Here is a 17,927-nt window from a genome sequence, read left to right on the forward strand (position 1 = left end):
CATTTCTTATCAGCAAAGTTCATCTGAATTAGGGTTTGACCTCTGGTCAACTTTGGTCTACTGAAGTAGTCAAAGTAGGGTTCCTCAAGGATTGAGATGCAGTGTGCATGAAGAGTTATGGTTCTACTGAACTAGTCAAAGTAGGACTTTTTGGAAAGGGGAGACAAAGATCTATAACTTTCATGGTTGAAGATCTACAATTTCATGGCCTTGATACCCTTGAGGATCTTTGTCTCCCCTTTCCAAAAAGTCCTACTATGAATGGTTGAAGAGTTATGGTTCTTGAATGATGAAGTGTGCATGAAGGCTTTAAAAAGGCATAATTTGAGGTTGACAAGTCCAATTGGTGTGGCTCTTTTTGCTATGGTTTTGTTTTGAGAAATACTTCAAAATGGCATGCAAAATGACCTATAATTTTGCATGATTCATCAATGGTGCAAGTAATTTCTTCAAGCTTTCTTTCATGAAAAGTCAAAAGGACACAAGATGACATCATGGAATATTCTCATGTGCCAATCATTGGGAATTTATTCAACATTGTTTTTTGGGCCAAATCCACCTTGGAATTTGAGCCCATGCATTCCCACATATATGGAAAAGCCATACATGCACAAAAATAACAAAAATGATCATGGACTTGAAACTTCTTCATTTGAGCCCACCAAGCCACAAAAATCAGAGTATAAACTCTAAAAATATCATTGAGCAAAACCCTAATTCGTGCAACCTCCATACACACTGAAAATCTCACTTTCCAAAAAAAATTCATACTTTATTCTCATCAAATCTCTCCATACATCCATGGAAAATGAAAACCAATAGAATATTCTTGATCTACACACTCTAAGGATCACAAACCACCCACGATTTGAGCCATTCCAAGCAGTTTCTAAATAGAGCTTTAATGGAGGTTGCTTCTTGAATCTCAAGATCTGGACCGTTTCAAGCATAACCAAAGGTAGAAAACATTTATAGAAGTTGAAGGAAGGTATTCTGGAGCTTATCTCATCACCATACTGAAGTTTCAGAAGGTGCCATTTTCGGTAACTCAAATTTCGACTCTCTTATTTCGCTCATTTTTTATGCCTAAATGAAACTACATGCTATGGTGATGATGTAGATGTGTTTACTTTTTAAAATGGTGCAATATTGAGTGAGAAATCTTGATTTAAAGTTTTGACATTCAAACTTGTTGTTTGTGATTTGAGAGATTGGTGAAGATTCATGAAAAACTAATATGATTTTTGAGTTCCTAGCATTTGGTTTATGGGGGGTAGCCCCATTTTCGTGAAGTTTTGGGCCACGCGTGGAGGAGGCCGCCGCCGTGGGTGGCCGGAACCCCACCGGCGTCACTGTTCATGGTCGGATTGTCTTGAGGAAGAAGACAATTCCATGGCCGTTGGATCGCTTTGACTTTATTTGACTTTTTTTTGATCCAAAGGCCCACAATTTTTCTGATTTTCGTTTTTATTTATTTTTATTAATCACTTAAGTGACTTGTGTGACCAATTGATATTGTCACATATGTGTCACATGTCATGTACATATTTTTCTCTGTTTTATTTTATCTTTTAAAAATAGAAAAAATACTTAAACAAATCTAAAATTTTTTGTGAGTGATCCCTGATGAGTCCTTGATTTTTTGGTACCATTGCCCAATCATTTCATGACACGTGGAATTTAATATGAATTTCTGATTCATTTATGTGCATTTTTGACCATTTGCATTCAAACCTTCATGAAATTCCATATTTTAATCATTCTGACCCAAGCCTTCGCACACACCATCCTCATACATGATACTAAGATTTGGTAACTGGTTTGGTTGTTTTCTATGTCATTTTGCAAGGGTTTGACACATGAATTTAAATTTTGCATTTTAGGACATGTTTTTGCATTCTCAATTTCTCAATTTTTGTTTTCATATCAAATGAATCTGGATTCTTCTGATTTTTCACATGATGTTTATATATGCTTAGTGCAACCTTGTGTGAAATTCCCATGAATTTATGATGCATTTTCAGTTTGATTCGGATTTTTGAAGTTGATGTTTGCATTTTAGTCCCTATTTTGATGCTTGCATAGCATGAGGCACTTGTGCCACTTCCTTTGAATGTTGAGACCAATACTTTTGCACATGTTTTAGTATGTATGTCATGTCTTAATGTATGGAGCCTTAACCCTAACTTTGAGTTTTGATACCCTTTTGATGCATTTGTTTGACAAGAGGTTTAGGCCTCCCATCCTTTTTTGTGAACTTTAATAGCATGATTCATGTGGTTACACTTTGATTTTGGTTTGGTGCCTTTGCACATGTGTTCTCCCCTGCTCTATGATGCTTCTATCAAGTCTTTGTGCATTTATTCATAATGAGCTCCTTTTTGCATTCATTTGAGCATGAAAGACGCATTAGGGCTTCATGATACACTTTGTTTGATTTTGATCCAAAGGTGATTCTATGCTTATGATATGAACTTGGAGGTTTGCATATTGATTACATAGCTCATTTGACATGCTTATGATGTGCATACCTTTTTGCCATGTTCATTTCATCTTGACACATTGCATGAACTTGTCTACAATGCTTTTGTTGCATTTTGAGGTGCTTTGGACATGATTGACTTTCACTTTGCTAAGTTGGATTTAAATGACTTTTGATTGATATTTTAGGAGTCATTTGGTTCTGTTTGTATGCTTGATTGTCTAATCCTTGACCCTTGCCTCATGCCTTTACCTTTTATGACTCATTGTTGAAGTTGAAGCACTTTGAACTTGTATGTTGACTTGTTTGACTTTGATGCATCTTTGGATGTTTAGTGCTTTTGCTTTGATCTTGTTGAGTTGAGTTCTTGAGACACTTATTGAATTGATGTCACTTCTGACTTCGTGCTATTGTATCCTCCTTTCATCATTCATGCTTTGTTATGACATGCTTTCTATTGCTTTCGTGCATTGTTTACCTAACATTGTTGTTGCTATGATTCTTTTGTTTGGTGCAACTCATGATTGCACCCCATTTTCTTATTCTAACTTGTTTGTTGAGTTTTTGTGAGGGCTCACATGACTCTTGAAGAGATAGCTTGCTTGGTATTCCACTTTATTTGTGGGATACCATTTGGAGATTTATTCTGATTGCTTTGCTGACTTGCTTTCTTTGATGGTGCTAGCTTGAGAGATCTTTGGGTTTCTTGTCTCTTTAGTTATTGTTACTTTGGATCTTTATCCGTGAGGTAGATCTCTTGATCCCTTTTACATCTTTCCAGCATTTTACCGCCTTCATAGCTGGAAGACCTCGATATGAGGCAATGTTTTTGCGTGTTTACTTTTGTGCCCAAAGACCTCCAAGAGGAGGCACCAGTGCTAAAGACCTCCATGAAGAGGTAATTGACGGATAAAAGGGATTAGTAGTCAATCCCCCGTTATTCAGTGTGTCGTTCTTTATGCTCGCACTACGTGTCGATGCTTCAGAACAAAAGCCCAAGATCTTTTGTCCGTTCAGTCAGTGGAGAGGGTTCCATCTTTCTGAACCCCCAAGCTTTGTCATGAGCTTACCCTGTCCAGGGTTAAGAGATATGAGGTCTTATCCTCATTACCCTTTTGATCTGCTCACCCTGACATTTAATGTCAGTGGTTAAGAGCTCATTTGATTACCTTTCCATGGCTTGTTTGTCGAGGTTGATATGACCCCTCTTGACTAAAGCCCTACCCATGTATGTTTGAGCCCCCTTGTTGGTGCGTTTACTTTATGCTATATGTTTTTGTGTGGTGTGATCGTCTCCCCATAGGACTGCTAGGCTTCGTATAGTCTCTCGTTTGCATGTCAATTTAGGTAGCACGGTTCCTTCGTCTAGGACTTCCTTTTTTGCATGAGCATTCCTAAAACACAAACAAACTCTTTAATTTTCTTTTCTTAAGAACGCGTTAACTCCTTCTACTACAGGTGAGTAAGTCTCCAAAGGTCGAGCATCCGGTAGATTGCATAGTAACGTCGTTCATCTAAAAAACACAACACAAACAAAAATAGGTTAGCCGAGCTACGATGCTCTGATTCTCAATCCTCCTTGAGATACGTATGCAGCAGGGTAGGGCCTGTGTAAGCAATAACTCTTTCTTTTCCCTACTTTGATTTTCTCTCTTTTGCATCGCATATAGGACTTTTTATACACACACACTTTAGACATAAATAGCAAGCGTGGATCCTGTGAGTACCACAGACGTGAAGGGGTGCGATAACCTTCCCTTCACGTAACCGGCCCCCTTACTCGGTTTTCATTGGTTCGAGACTTTGTTTTATCCATTCCCTCTTGGTTATGCAGTACTACTTTTCCCTCCTCTTGGGATAAAAGTACACAGCTGCCGACTCTACTCTTTTTCCGCGCCACTTTTTTCGTGTTTGTACTTGGATTCGGGAAATCCGGGGAGCGACAGCTGGCGACTCTGCTGGGGATTTATTTTCCCTAGTGGGCCTTTCCTAGAGTTTGTTTGTTTATTGTCTATTGTATGTTACTTATTTATTGCTTTGCATACTTATCTGCTTGCATTGCATCCTATGTGCGCTTTAGTGTTTCATGCTTACTGTGCTGGTTGTGTATCTGTTTCGCTGTTGGGTGGGAGTCACAAGAGGTAAAAGACCCAATACACAGGCTATGAGTGAACTTTAGGACATCTAGGAATAAAGTTATTCATGGGAAGCGGGTGGTATGGCGCCACTTAGCGGAACATGGTATCACGAGCAGTTCAGATGTTGATGGGGTATTATCTTTGCATACACCTGGTGTGCATATGATGATATTCTTGAAAGGATTGTTTATCCTGCGTTTCTCTTGACCTTACCCTGGCCTAGATTACACCCGTGAGTGGGGCGGGAATGAATCATTTACAGGTACCGATGGTGATTTGTTCTGATGGTGACTGGTTTTGATGGTGACTTGTTCTGTTGGTGACCGTGTCCTATTGGTGACTTTTGTTTGGTTCTTGTTGGTGACCGTTGGTTCTGAAGTATGGGTTCTAAGTTGATGACTGTGTTCTATGGTTCTCGGTTCCGAATTCATGCTGAAGTTCTGATCCTGTGCCTTGTGATACACAGCCAACCAACCTTTGTTTCATCATTTTGCATCATAGCATGTTTATTTTCAAAAAAATATTGCATAAAAAAGAAAAAAGTTAACCTGCATATGCATATCATTTTTTAGGTTTATTCAGGAGTCTTCACACCGAGAGATGGCCGCCATTCAAGAGTTGAAGAGGAAGACTTGCACCTACAGCTTTTACTGTGAGCCGTTGACACCTTTGGAAGAATTGGGTAATTTCGTGACCGGCCGTAATCAGAAAGTTTTTGATGATCGGTATGGGATATCTTGGCATTGTTGAAGATGGTAGTTGATCCGGTACCTCTGCAGAATCTCTTACAGTTCTATGATCCGGAGCTTCGTTGCTTTACTTTTCAGGACTACCAGCTAGCTCCCACTCTTGAAGAGTATTCCATCCTTATGAATGTCCGAATCAAAAATCGAGTACCTTTCCTGGATGTGCCAAAGGAGGTGGATTTCAAAGTTGTCGCTAAGGCTCTTTACTTGAGCATCAAGGAAGTGAGCGATAATTGGAAACCAAGCGGTGATGTTGTGGGCTTATCCTTGAAGTTCTTGGTAAGGATGGCTAAGGAAGAAGCAAAGAAACGAAATTGGGTAGCTTTCAACGCTCAGTTGGCTGTCATGATTTATGGAGTTATTTTGTTCCCTAGTATGCCTAGTTTCGTGGACCTGGCAGCAATCACTATTTTCGTTGGAGGAAACTCGGTGCCTACCTTGTTAGCTGACACCTATTATGCGATACACAGCAAGCATGGTAAGTGTGGAGCTATCAGGTGTTGTCTCCCGTTGCTACTCAAGTGGTTCTTGTCTTTTCTACCAACCAATGGACCGTTTGTGGATACTCAGAATACTCACAAATGGACTCAGAGGATCATGTCGCTCACATCTTATGATATCAAGTGGCAAGCTTATAGTATTAATGTGCGCAACGTCATTATGAGTTGTGGAGAGTTTCGCAATGTTCCACTCATAGGAACTAGGGGTTGCATCAACTATAACCTGGTTCTTTCTCTCCGTCAGTTGGGTTTTGTCATGAATGAAAGGCCGCAAGATGTCGAGATAGCTGAAAATGTGTACTTTGAGAAACAGAGCGATCCAGCAAGATTGGAGCAAGTGGGAAAAGCTTGGGAGAATATTGGTATAAAAGATGGATCTGTTTTAGGGAGGAAGTTTGCAATTGCTATGTCTGCTTACACTGAGTGGGTCAAGGAAAGAGTTGGGACTTTGATGCTACCATATGACCGGATGGAACCATTACAGGAGCAACCGCCTTTGATCCTTTCTGAGAGTGTGCCTGCTGAGTATTACAAACAAGCCTTAATGGAGAATCGCCAGTTGAAAGAAAATGAACAAGAGATCCGAATGGAGTTTTACAAAGCAAAAGCTGATAGGCTGAATTTGGCTCATAAACTCAAAGGAGTGCAAGGTGAAAGTTCTAGTAGATCAAGAAACAAAAAGAGGTCCTATGATGAGATAGAAACAATGTTGGATGAAGAACACCATGAACGCTTGAGATTACAAAAAGCGGAAGCCAATTACAAAAAGAACATACGAGACTTAGAAAGACAGCTTAAGGACAAAGATACTCAGTTGAAGAAAGAGGTAGATCTGAGGCATGCAGCAGAGAGCCAGCTCAGAGGAAGTGACATCCGTGCATCTCATTTCCGAGAGGATGTTGTTGAACTCAGGGTGCAACTGAAAGAGAAGCTCACCCTCTACCTGAGTGTTCAGAGTGTGACCGATTGATGGATCAGTGCCAGTATTTGAAGACTCTCATTCCTGAAGGACGACTTCCCTAGTTTGTCTTGTTTTTTATTTTGAGAATCACCTCCAGGATTGTTGGATGGGATTCCTTGTTCTACACTGATGAACTAAATCTTTGCTTGAACTATGTTTGTATGAACCTTATTTCTTATGTCTATGGATGAGATTATTGATGTTTCACTTTTTGCTTGCCGTCTAGTGTATGTTGCTTCTTTGTTGTTTATGTTCCGCTTACGGGTGCCGGTTGCCATTTTTCAAAGGTGGACGAGACTCTTGAATACCTGAGAAATGATAAAACATAGCATATGTATCATACACATATCTTTCTTGCATCATTACAGGTGTTCTTGAAGAGGATTTCTCATTCTCGTTCCCGTTTCAGGAAGGATTGCTGAGTATCGTTCGCACCGTTACGCAACAAGGCAGAATCAACAGAAGATCATGGATCAAGTTCAAGCAGATCTAGCAGAGATGAGGACCAACATGGCCCGGTTCATGAGTATGATGCAAGGGGTAGTGCAAGGGCAAGAGGAACTCCGAGCCTTGGCCCAGAGACAAGAAACTGTGATTCCCCCTATCGGTCAAAATCCGCCAGAAGGAACCCCTGTCAATGACACCGTTGCTGCTACCAGCCCTGTCAACAACTATGCTACTGGTGACGAATTGCGTGGTATTAGAATCAATGGACAAACCATCATTACAGAGGCTGCTAATGCTCGAGCGGCACGTGCTCCAGTTCACCATCCTTCTCATTTGGTTGACAAGCAAGAAGATATGTTCACTATTCTCAGTGATGATGATGAATTTGGAAAGGCGGAAGAGAGAGAGAGAAAGGTTGACGCCCTTGCTGAAAAGATTCGCGCCATGGAGTGCCAGAATTCTTTGGGCTTTGATGTTACTAACATGGGTTTAGTTGATGGGTTGCAGATCCCGTACAAGTTCAAAGCGCCATCTTTCGACAAGTACAATGGCACTTCTTGTCCCCGAACTCATGTGCAAGCTTACTACCGGAAGATATCCGCTTATACTGATGATGAAAAAATGTGGGTGTACTTTTTCCAAGACAGCTTGTCTGGAGCCTCTTTGGATTGGTACATGGACTTGAAAAAAGAATCTGTCAGAAGCTGGAGAGAGTTAGGTGAAGCTTTTCTGAGGCAGTACAAGCATAACATGGACATGGCTCCGAGCAGAACCCAGTTGCAGAGTTTGTTTCAAAAGACCGGTGAGAGTTTCAAGGAATACGCCCAGAGGTGGCGTGAACTAGCTGCGAGAGTACAACCTCCGATGTTGGAGAGAGAATTGACTGATATGTTCATTGGGACCCTGCAAGGTGTATTTATGGATCGTATGGGAAGTTGCCCATTTGGTAGTTTTTCGGATGTTATGATTTGCGGAGAAAGAACTGAAAGTCTTATCAAAGCGGGAAAAATCCAAGACCCTGGTTCTTCAAGTTCTTCAAGTGCTAAGAAACCATTTTCAGGGGCACCTAGAAGGAGAGAGGGTGAGACAAATGCTATACATAATCAGAGAAATGGAAACAGAGGACAACAATACCGTCAAGTTGCTGTTGTGACTATTCCAGCAACCCAACCTCAACAACAACAAAGAGGACAACCACAACAACAACAACAACAACGCCAATTCCAACCAAGAAAAAGAATGCCAGATCGTCATTTTGATCCGTTGCCAATGACTTATGCTGAATTACTCCCTGAACTGCTCAGGTTAAAGTTTGTTAAACTTCGCACTATGGCTCCATTAACAAGGATTCCCGCTGGTTATGATGCTAATGTCCGTTGTGATTTTCATTCTGGTGCGCCAGGGCACCACCTCGAGAATTGTCGGGCTTTTCACCATAAAGTTCAAGACTTGATTGATGCCAAGACGATTAACTTTGCTCCTACTCTGAATATGGTGAATAATCCTATGCCTCAGCATGGAGGGCCCAGAGTAAATGGTGTGGAAGATGGGGAAAATTTGAACTTGGTAGTTGATATTAATGATGTTCAGACTCCATTGTTTGTGGTGAAGGAACGTCTGCTTAGAGGGGGAGTATTCCCGGGATGTGACAAGAATTGTTCAGATTGTGGTAATCATGAAAACGGCTGTGTGAAATTGAAAGAAGGTATCCAGGAATTGATGAATGAAGGTTGTTTACAGTTTGATCGAGTAGTGAAAGACCGTGAAGAGGTATTGACTGTTACCATTTACTTTACACCGTCAGAAGGTCATGTACGTGCTCCAAGAACTATTAGTGCGCCTGTGACTATTGGTACTCCTGTGACCGTAGCTGCGCCCGTGACCATATCTGCTCCGGTGACTGTTGGTGTTCCCAGAATTATTAATGCTCCAGTAACTATCAGTACTCCTACCACCATTGCTGCTTCTAGTGGAAGACTTTTTGAGAATAGTAGAGCAATTCCGTGGCAATATGACAATGCTTTTTGCAGAAATAGAAGACCAGAGAATCAGACCAGATCAGTAAATCATACTCCAGTGACGATTGGTTCGTCAAATAAGACTCCAGTAACGGTTGGTTCGGTTGTGGGTAATGTGGGAGGACCCGGAGGATTTACGAGAAGTGGTCGTTTGTTTGCACCACAGGTTCCGAAGGATAACAATGCTGAGGCTCTTGCTAGAACAAAAGGAAAACAAGTTATAGTTGAAGAAGAACCAGTGCGAAAGGAAGTGCCCGAGAGTTCTTTTAAGGAGGACGTGGAGGAATTTATGAGAATTATCAAGAAGAGTGATTACAAGATCGTGGATCAGTTGAACCAGACACCGTCAAAAATCTCTATTCTCTCTCTGTTGATGTGTTCCGAGGCACATCGTAACGCCCTATTGAAAATGTTGAATATGGCTTATGTGCCTCAAGATATTTCTGTTAACCAGCTTGAAGGTGTTATTGCAAATGTTAACACGAGACATGGTTTGGGATTCACGGATCTAGACTTGACACCTGAGGGTCGCAATCACAATAGAGCTCTGCATATCACGATGGAATGCAAAGGCGCGGTTTTGTCGCATGTTTTGATTAATACCGGTTCTTCTTTGAATGTGCTACCCAAAAAGGCTATGAGTAAGCTTGATGTCGAAGGGGTTGTTCTCACACCAAGTGATCTTGTTGTCCGTGCTTTTGATGGATCCAAGCGATCAGTTTTTGGTGAAGTCATGTTGCCTGCGAAGATCGGCCCGGAAGTGTTTAATATTGTCTTCTATGTGATGGATATTCAACCAGCATATAGTTGTCTGTTGGGGCGTCCCTGGATACATGGAGCCGGAGCAGTTTCTTCGACTCTCCACCAAAAGCTAAAATATGTGTGGGATGGTCAAGTTGTGATCGTGTATGGCGAAGAGGACATCTTTGTGAGCCATTTATCCTCCTTCAAATATGTGGAGATGGATGGCGAAATTCATGAAACTCTATGTCAAGCTTTTGAGACTGTTAGTATTGAGAAGGTGGCTTTTGTTGAACAGAAGAAACCAGGTACCTCGATTGCGTCCTATAAACAAGCTCTGGAGGTCATTCATTCAGGTAACGCGGAAGGCTGGGGCAAGGTGATTGATGTGCCCGTAAAAGAAGACATGTTTGGCATCGGTTATCAGCCTTTTCAATCATCAGAGCAGGGTGTCCAAAATCAGAAAGGGCCGTGTACTTTCACTAGTGTTGGATTGATGAATCACGGGGATGTCTTTGCAACAGACAATGAAGATGGTGATAGTGATTGTGATATGGATAATTGGGTGCGCCCGTGTGCTCCAATGGAGAAGATCAACAACTGGACTGCTGAAGAAATAGTCCAAGTTACTCTTCAGACAGAGTAATTTTCTTCTGTATTTCATTTTGCATGAAAGCCCTACGCTCTGCCCAAGGCGTAGTGGTTCATTGTAGGGCCACATCATGTTTTAAATTTTCAATGATTATCATCAATAAAGGACGTTTTGCAATCAAATTTATGTTCACTGTCTTTCTATTTTTACTACTTTCATTTTCAAAACAATAAAAATGGCAATGTTTTTTTGTGACTTCCTTGAACTCTTTTCTAAAATAAAGCATGAAACATCGTTCGTGCAGAATTGATCTTGCGGATTCCATTAAAAACAGTTCTGTTATGGCTCAGTATGACTTCGATAATCCCATTTACCAAGCTGAAGAGGAGAGTGAAGAAGATTGTGAACTCCCCAAAGAATTGGCCAAACTATTGAAACAGGAGGAAAGGGTCATTCAACCTCATCAGGAAGAGTTGGAAGTCATTAACCTTGGTACGGAGGATGCAAAGAAAGAGATCAAGATAGGGGCTGTTTTAGAGGAAAAGGTCAAGAGAGGGCTGATTGAAATGCTGCAAGAATATGTGGACGTATTCGCATGGTCGTATCAAGATATGCCTGGTTTAGATACAGATATTGTGGTGCACAGGCTACCTCTCAGAGAAGATTGTCCTTCGGTAATGCAGAAGCTTCGCAGAACTAGTCCTGATATGGCTGTCAAGATCAAAGAGGAGGTTCAGAAACAGTTGGATGCAGGTTTTCTAGCAGTTACCAATTATCCCCCTTAGGTGGCCAACATCGTAGCCGTGCCGAAGAAGGATGGTAAAGTCAGGATGTGTGTCGATTACCGAGATTTAAACAGAGCCAGTCCGAAAGATGACTTCCCATTACCTCACATTGATGTATTGGTCGATAACACTGCTCAGTCCTCGGTTTTCTCTTTCATGGATGGATTTTCTGGCTATAATCAGATCAAGATGGCGCCAGAAGACATGGAGAAGACGATATTCATTACACCTTAGGGGACGTTCTGTTATAAGGTAATGCCATTTGGGTTGAAGAACGCCGGTGCTACTTACCAAAGAGCTATGACGACTCTCTTTCATGACATGATGCACAAAGAAATTGAAGTGTACGTGGATGATATGATTGCGAAGTCTCAGACAGAAGAGGAGAACTTGGTAAACTTGCAAAAGTTGTTTGAAAGATTAAGAAAGTTCAAACTGAGGCTGAATCCAAACAAGTGTACATTTGGAGTGAGATCTGGGAAGCTGTTAGGTTTCATTGTCAGTGAGAAAGGGATTGAGGTTGATCCAGCAAAAGTAAAAGCTAATTAAGAAATGCCTGAACCAAGAACGGAAAAGAAGGTGCGTGGGTTTTTAGGGAGGCTGAATTACATTGCACGGTTCATATCTCACCTAACAGCTACGTGCGACCCGATATTTAAATTGCTAAGAAAAGATCAAGCAATCAGGTGGAACAATGATTGTCAAAAAGCTTTTGATAAGATAAAAGAATATTTGCAAAAACCTCCAATTCTTATACCTCCAGTTCCTGGGAGACCTCTGATAATGTACCTTTCAGTAACAGAGAATTCGATGGGGTGTGTATTGGGACAACATGACGAGTCTGGTCGAAAATAGCATGCAATATACTACCTTAGCAAAAAGTTTACAGACTGTGAAACAAGATATTCGCTGCGCTTTGGCATGGGCTGCTCGCCGACTAAGACAGTATATGTTGAACCATACCACCTTGTTGATTTCTAAGATGGACCCAGTAAAGTATATTTTTGAAAAGCCGGCTCTTACCGGACGAGTGGCTCGTTGGCAGATGGTTTTGACAAAGTATGATATCCAGTACACGTCGCAAAAGGCCATCAAGGGTAGTATTTTGTCTGATTACCTTGTCGAGCAACCAATTGTATCAGTCGATGATGTTTGAATTCCCCGATGAAGATATCATGTACTTAAAGATGAAAGACTGTGAAGAGCCTCTTGTCGAGGAAGGACCAGATCCCGATGACAAGTGGACACTGATGTTTGATGGGGCGGTAAATGTGAATGGAAATGGTGTTGGGGCAGTACTCATTAATCCTAAAGGTGCACACATACCTTTTTCCGCCATATTGACTTTTGAAGTAACCAACAACGAAGCTGAGTACGAGGCCTGTATCATGGGGATTGAGGAAGCCATCGATCTAAGGATCAAAACTATGGACATTTATGGAGATTCTGCTCTAGTGATTAACCAAGTCAATGAAGACTGGAATACTCATCAGCCACATTAATTCCTTATAGAGATTACACCTGAAGGATCCTGACTTTCTTCAAGACAGTAAAGTTGTATCATGTACCCCGAGATGAAAATCAAATGGCTGATGCCTTAGCCACATTGTCTTCCATGATTAAAGTTCATTGGCAGAATCATGTGCCACACGTTGATGTGAATCGACTCGAGAGGCCTGCGTATGTGTTTGCAGCCGAGTCTGTTATTACTGAGAAGCCGTGGTTTTATGATATTACGAATTTCCTCAAAAGCCAAGAGTATCCTGAAGGAGCGTCAAAGAATGACAAGAAGACATTGAGAAGGCTGGCTGGAAGCTTTTACTTGAACAAGGATGATGTGTTGTACAAGAGGAACTTTGACATGGTTCTGCTCAGATGCGTGGTTAGACACGAAGCAGACATGTTAATGCAGGAAGTACACGAGGGATCTTTCCGTACCCATGCTGGTGGTCATGCAATGGCCAAGAAGTTGTTAAGAGCCGGTTATTACTGGATAACCATGGAATCTGATTGTTTCAAATACGCTCGGAAGTGCCACAAATGTCAGATCTATGCAGATAAAGTGCATGTACCACCAAACCCTCTGAATATTATGAATTCTCCTTGGCCATTCGCGATGTGGGTCATCGATATGATTGGAAAGATTGAACCTACTGCTTCTAATGGACATCGTTTCATCCTAGTCGCGATTGATTACTTTACCAAGTGGGTGGAAGCAGTTTCCTATGCCAATGTTACCAGACAAGTGGTTCCTCGATTCATTAAGAAAGAAATTATCTGTCGTTATGGGGTTCCTAAGAGAATCATCACTGATAATGGTTTGAATCTCAATAACAAGATGATGAAAGAGCTTTGCAAAGACTTTAAGATCGAACACCACAATTCTTCTCCTTACAGACCAAAGATGAATGGTGTTGTAGAAGCGGCAAACAAGAACATTAAGAAGATTGTGCAAAAGATGGTTGTGACGTACAAGGATTGGCATGATATGTTGCCTTTCGCTTTGCATGGGTATCGTACCTCAGTGCGTACGTCAACCGGGGCAACTCCGTTTTCACTTGTGTATGGCATGGAGGCAGTCTTGCCAATGGAAGTTGAAATCCCTTCTTTGAGGGTGATGATGGATGTAAAACTTGACGAGGCTTGATGCTTACAACTATGGATGGTGAAGATTTTCTGGTGGAGCCTTGATGCTTACAACTATGGATGGTGAAGATTTTCTGTCTCCTGTAATTCAGATGTAGTCAAAAAATACTTCGCATAAACTGACCCGCTGGACAAAGAAAGAAAGTCTAGGCAAAAAAGGGCATCCCGGCGAACCAAGAGAAAAAGAAAAAAAAAAGGTTCGGGCAAAAGTTAGGGATAAAGAATAAAAATAATATGTACACCCGGTAAGTCGAAAACCTGCAAAGGCGGCTTAGGCAAAAATGGGTATCCCGGTGGACTGAAAACCTGAAAATGCGGTCCAGGCAAAAGAGGGATTAAAGCGAAGACTACGGTCTGAGTTATCTGTACTTCATCGCGTTTCAGTGTCTACCATCTTGAAGGATATGATCGGTCCAATCACTCCTCTTAGAAAGCAAAGAATTTGGGGGAAAGTGAAGATCTATGAGTCATAACAGAATTGGAAAATAGTGGAATGCCGTATTCACATTGCCAATAGGATAGTTTATTTTCTCTTTTGGCGCAATTACCTCTTCCTAGGAATTGCTTCCTGATGTATTTGCCTTTATAGGCCATTTTCAATCAATAAAAATCGTTATTCAGTCAAATTGCTCTCTTGTTTTTTTATTCTACTGTTTTGTTTGCAAAAAAACGTCCGAATTTTTTGATAAACATTGCATCTAAAAACATGAAGGCTAGACAATGACGTGCAGAAAGATAAAACATCTGAAAATCATATTGAATGTTGAGTACACTTGAGTATATTTTGTCCATACGATCCCCTGGGGGCATGTATGTCTCGCCGTTTTACAGGTTACTATCTTTGTTCGAAGGAAGACCCTGTTGTTTCAACACTGTCCAGTCGTGTAAGAAGTTGGGTCGTCTAAGTCGAGTTCAGAATTTGTTTCCCCAGCATGGTCGAGAGGTTGGTGTTTTCCCAACAAGTGACTCCCCAGTTGAGTTGGTTCCTCTACCGTTCTGAGAATGTCAAATCAGAGTTTTCCTCCCTTTGCATCTTGCTTGTAGTAATCATCATTTGCATTCACATTCTCAAATCGCGTAGCATTTCCATTAAGTATGGAGCATTACGCCTTGGAAAACTCAAACATATACATACATGTATTAAACCAGATTGGATCATATCTCCGGAAGAGACGGATCATTTTTCAACATCAGTGTAGCACATTTGCAGCAGTTGCTCTTGGCAACATTCAGAATCGATAATCCCAGTGAGATTTATTTTCTCACCAGTCTGTGAAAGGAAAGCTTGATTCTCTTCCGATTTAGTCACCAGTAAGTGTCTGCCTTATTTTGACATATGTAAATATCATCCTTGCGATACCGGTAAGTGTCGTGTTGATCCCCGTATATGTCTGTGCTTTTCTTTGATGTCGGCGAACATCATCTTTTGATGTCGATAAACGTCGAATTCCAATTGTTGGCCATCAATAAATGGCATGTCTCTCATGGTGTCTACAAAAAAATCGTTCTGTCAACACCCGTGTGTGTCCTTTCTTTTTTTGGTGTCGATAAACATCATTGTTCGATGCGGTAAACATCAGCGGCTTGTTAACCATCGGTAAATGGTTTTGTCGTTTAAATAACCGTGTGTTTTCGCTATCCGTAAATATCGAGTATTTCATTTTCGCCATCGGTATATGGTTTCGTTTCATAAATGTATTCTTTCCTTGGTGTCGGTAAACATCATTATTCGATGTCGGTAAACATCAGTCGCTTGTTAACCATCGGTAAATGGTTTTGTCGTTTAAATAACTGTGTGTTTTCGCTATCCATAAATATCTAATATTTCATTTTCGCCATCGGTAAATGGTTTCGTTTCATAAATGTATTCTTTCCTTGGTGTCGGTAAACATCATTGTTCGATGTCGGTAAACATCAGCCGCTTGTTAACCATCGGTAAATGGTTTTGTCATTTAAATAACTGTGTGTATTCGCTATCCGTAAATATCGAGTATTTCATTTTCGCCATCGGTAAATGGTTTCGTTTCATAAATGTATTCTTTCCTTGGTGTCTGTAAACATCTTTGTTCGATGTCGGTAAACATCGTGTTCCTTCCCAGTCATCGGTAAATGTCTGGTCTTGTTTCACTTATAAACATCTTTGTTCGATGTTGGTAAACATCGAGTTCCTTCCCAGTCATCGGTAAATGTCTGGTCTTGTTTCACTTATAAACATCTTTGTTCGATGTCGGTAAACATTGAGTTCCTTCCCAGTCATCGATAAATGTCTGGACTTGTTTCACTTATAAACTTCTTTGTTCGATGTCGGTAAACATCGAGTTCCTTCCCAGTCATCGGTAAATGTCTGGTCTTGTTTCACTTATAAACATCATTGTTCGATGTCGGTAAACATCGAGTTCCTTCCCAGTCATCGGTAAATGTCTGGTCGTGTAGCGCTTTCCTTGACATCGGTAAATATCAAATTTGTTTTGACGCCGCCATCGGTAAATGGTCTCGCTTTCTTTGATATCGGTAAATATCAAATCTTTTTTGACGCCGCCATCGGTAAATGGCCTCACTTTCCTTGATATCGGTAAATATCAAATCTGTTTTGACGCCGCCATCGGTAAATGGCCTCGCTTTCCTTGATATCGATAAATATCAAATCTGTTTTGATACCGCCATCGGTAAATGGCCTCACTTTCTTTGATATCGGTAAATATCAAATTTGTTTTGAAGCCGCCATCGGTAAATGGCCTCGCTTTCTTTGATATCGGTAAATATAAAATTTTGTTTTGAAGCCGCCATCGGTGAATGGCCCCGCTTTCCTTGATTCGTCACCTACAGAGTGCAAATTCTCCGATTCTTTTGGTATTCAATCCCTATTTACCTTGAAAGTCTGATAGCCGCTGCTTTCATCCGTTCAGGTTCACAGTTGATTGAATAGGGGCAGCTGTAGCACCTCAAATTTTCCCTTCTCATTCATGCATTCATTTTAGGTCCTTTAACATTTCATATTGCATTTCATCATGTCAATCAGAATTAGCTCCAAGTGTTTGTCTTCCAAGAAGCTTGGATATCATCCAAGTCACTTTGTGGATTCTATCTGAATGATCAGTCAACACAAGGAAATTATGCATCAACTAGGGTTTTTCTCAACACTCAAGGAAGTTTGTATTCATCTGGGTATCAAGGGTGCATCACCATCCTCATGATCTTTCTTTCCTCAAATTTTCATTTCTTATCAGCAAAGTTCATCTGAATTAGGGTTTGACCTCTGGTCAACTTTGGTCTACTGAAGTAGTCAAAGTAGGGTTCCTCAAGGATTGAGATGCATTCTTGGTTTGAAGGTATTATGGATGTTGTGTAGAGCTCTTGGGAGCTAGAGTTTCATTTTCAGAGGTTTTCTTCAAAGGATCAAGCTTAATGGGCTCAGTACAGTTCAAAATTCAACTATGAAGTCAAAAGTCAACTGTTGGTCAACTGAGGGTCAAATGGCTAGGGAATGACCTGAGATACTTCCAACATGTTCAAATGGGGTCTATTCATCATTCAAAATATTAATCTTGAAGGAACAAAGGTCCAGTGCACAGGTTACCAAATTTGGAAAGATGTTCCTGAGCTGTCATGCTCGCTAGGCGAGCAGAATGGTTCTCCTAGCAAGCCCCAAAAAAAGCCACCAGAGGCACCTGCACCTAGAAGAAAACTTCCCAGAAAAGTTGCATATGTTCGCTAGGCGAACAATCCTTCTCTAGGCGAAGCCCACGCTTCCTCCTTCGCTCCAGCGAGCCTTGATGATGTTGCTACTGGAATTGCTCGCTACCTGCTCGCTGGATGCTCACCTAGCGAGTAATTGCTAGCTACGCTTTTATCCAAGTCTGGGAGTTTTCGC

This window comes from Lathyrus oleraceus, chromosome 5, assembly GCF_024323335.1.
Source record: "Lathyrus oleraceus cultivar Zhongwan6 chromosome 5, CAAS_Psat_ZW6_1.0, whole genome shotgun sequence".
NCBI lineage: Eukaryota > Viridiplantae > Streptophyta > Magnoliopsida > Fabales > Fabaceae > Lathyrus > Lathyrus oleraceus.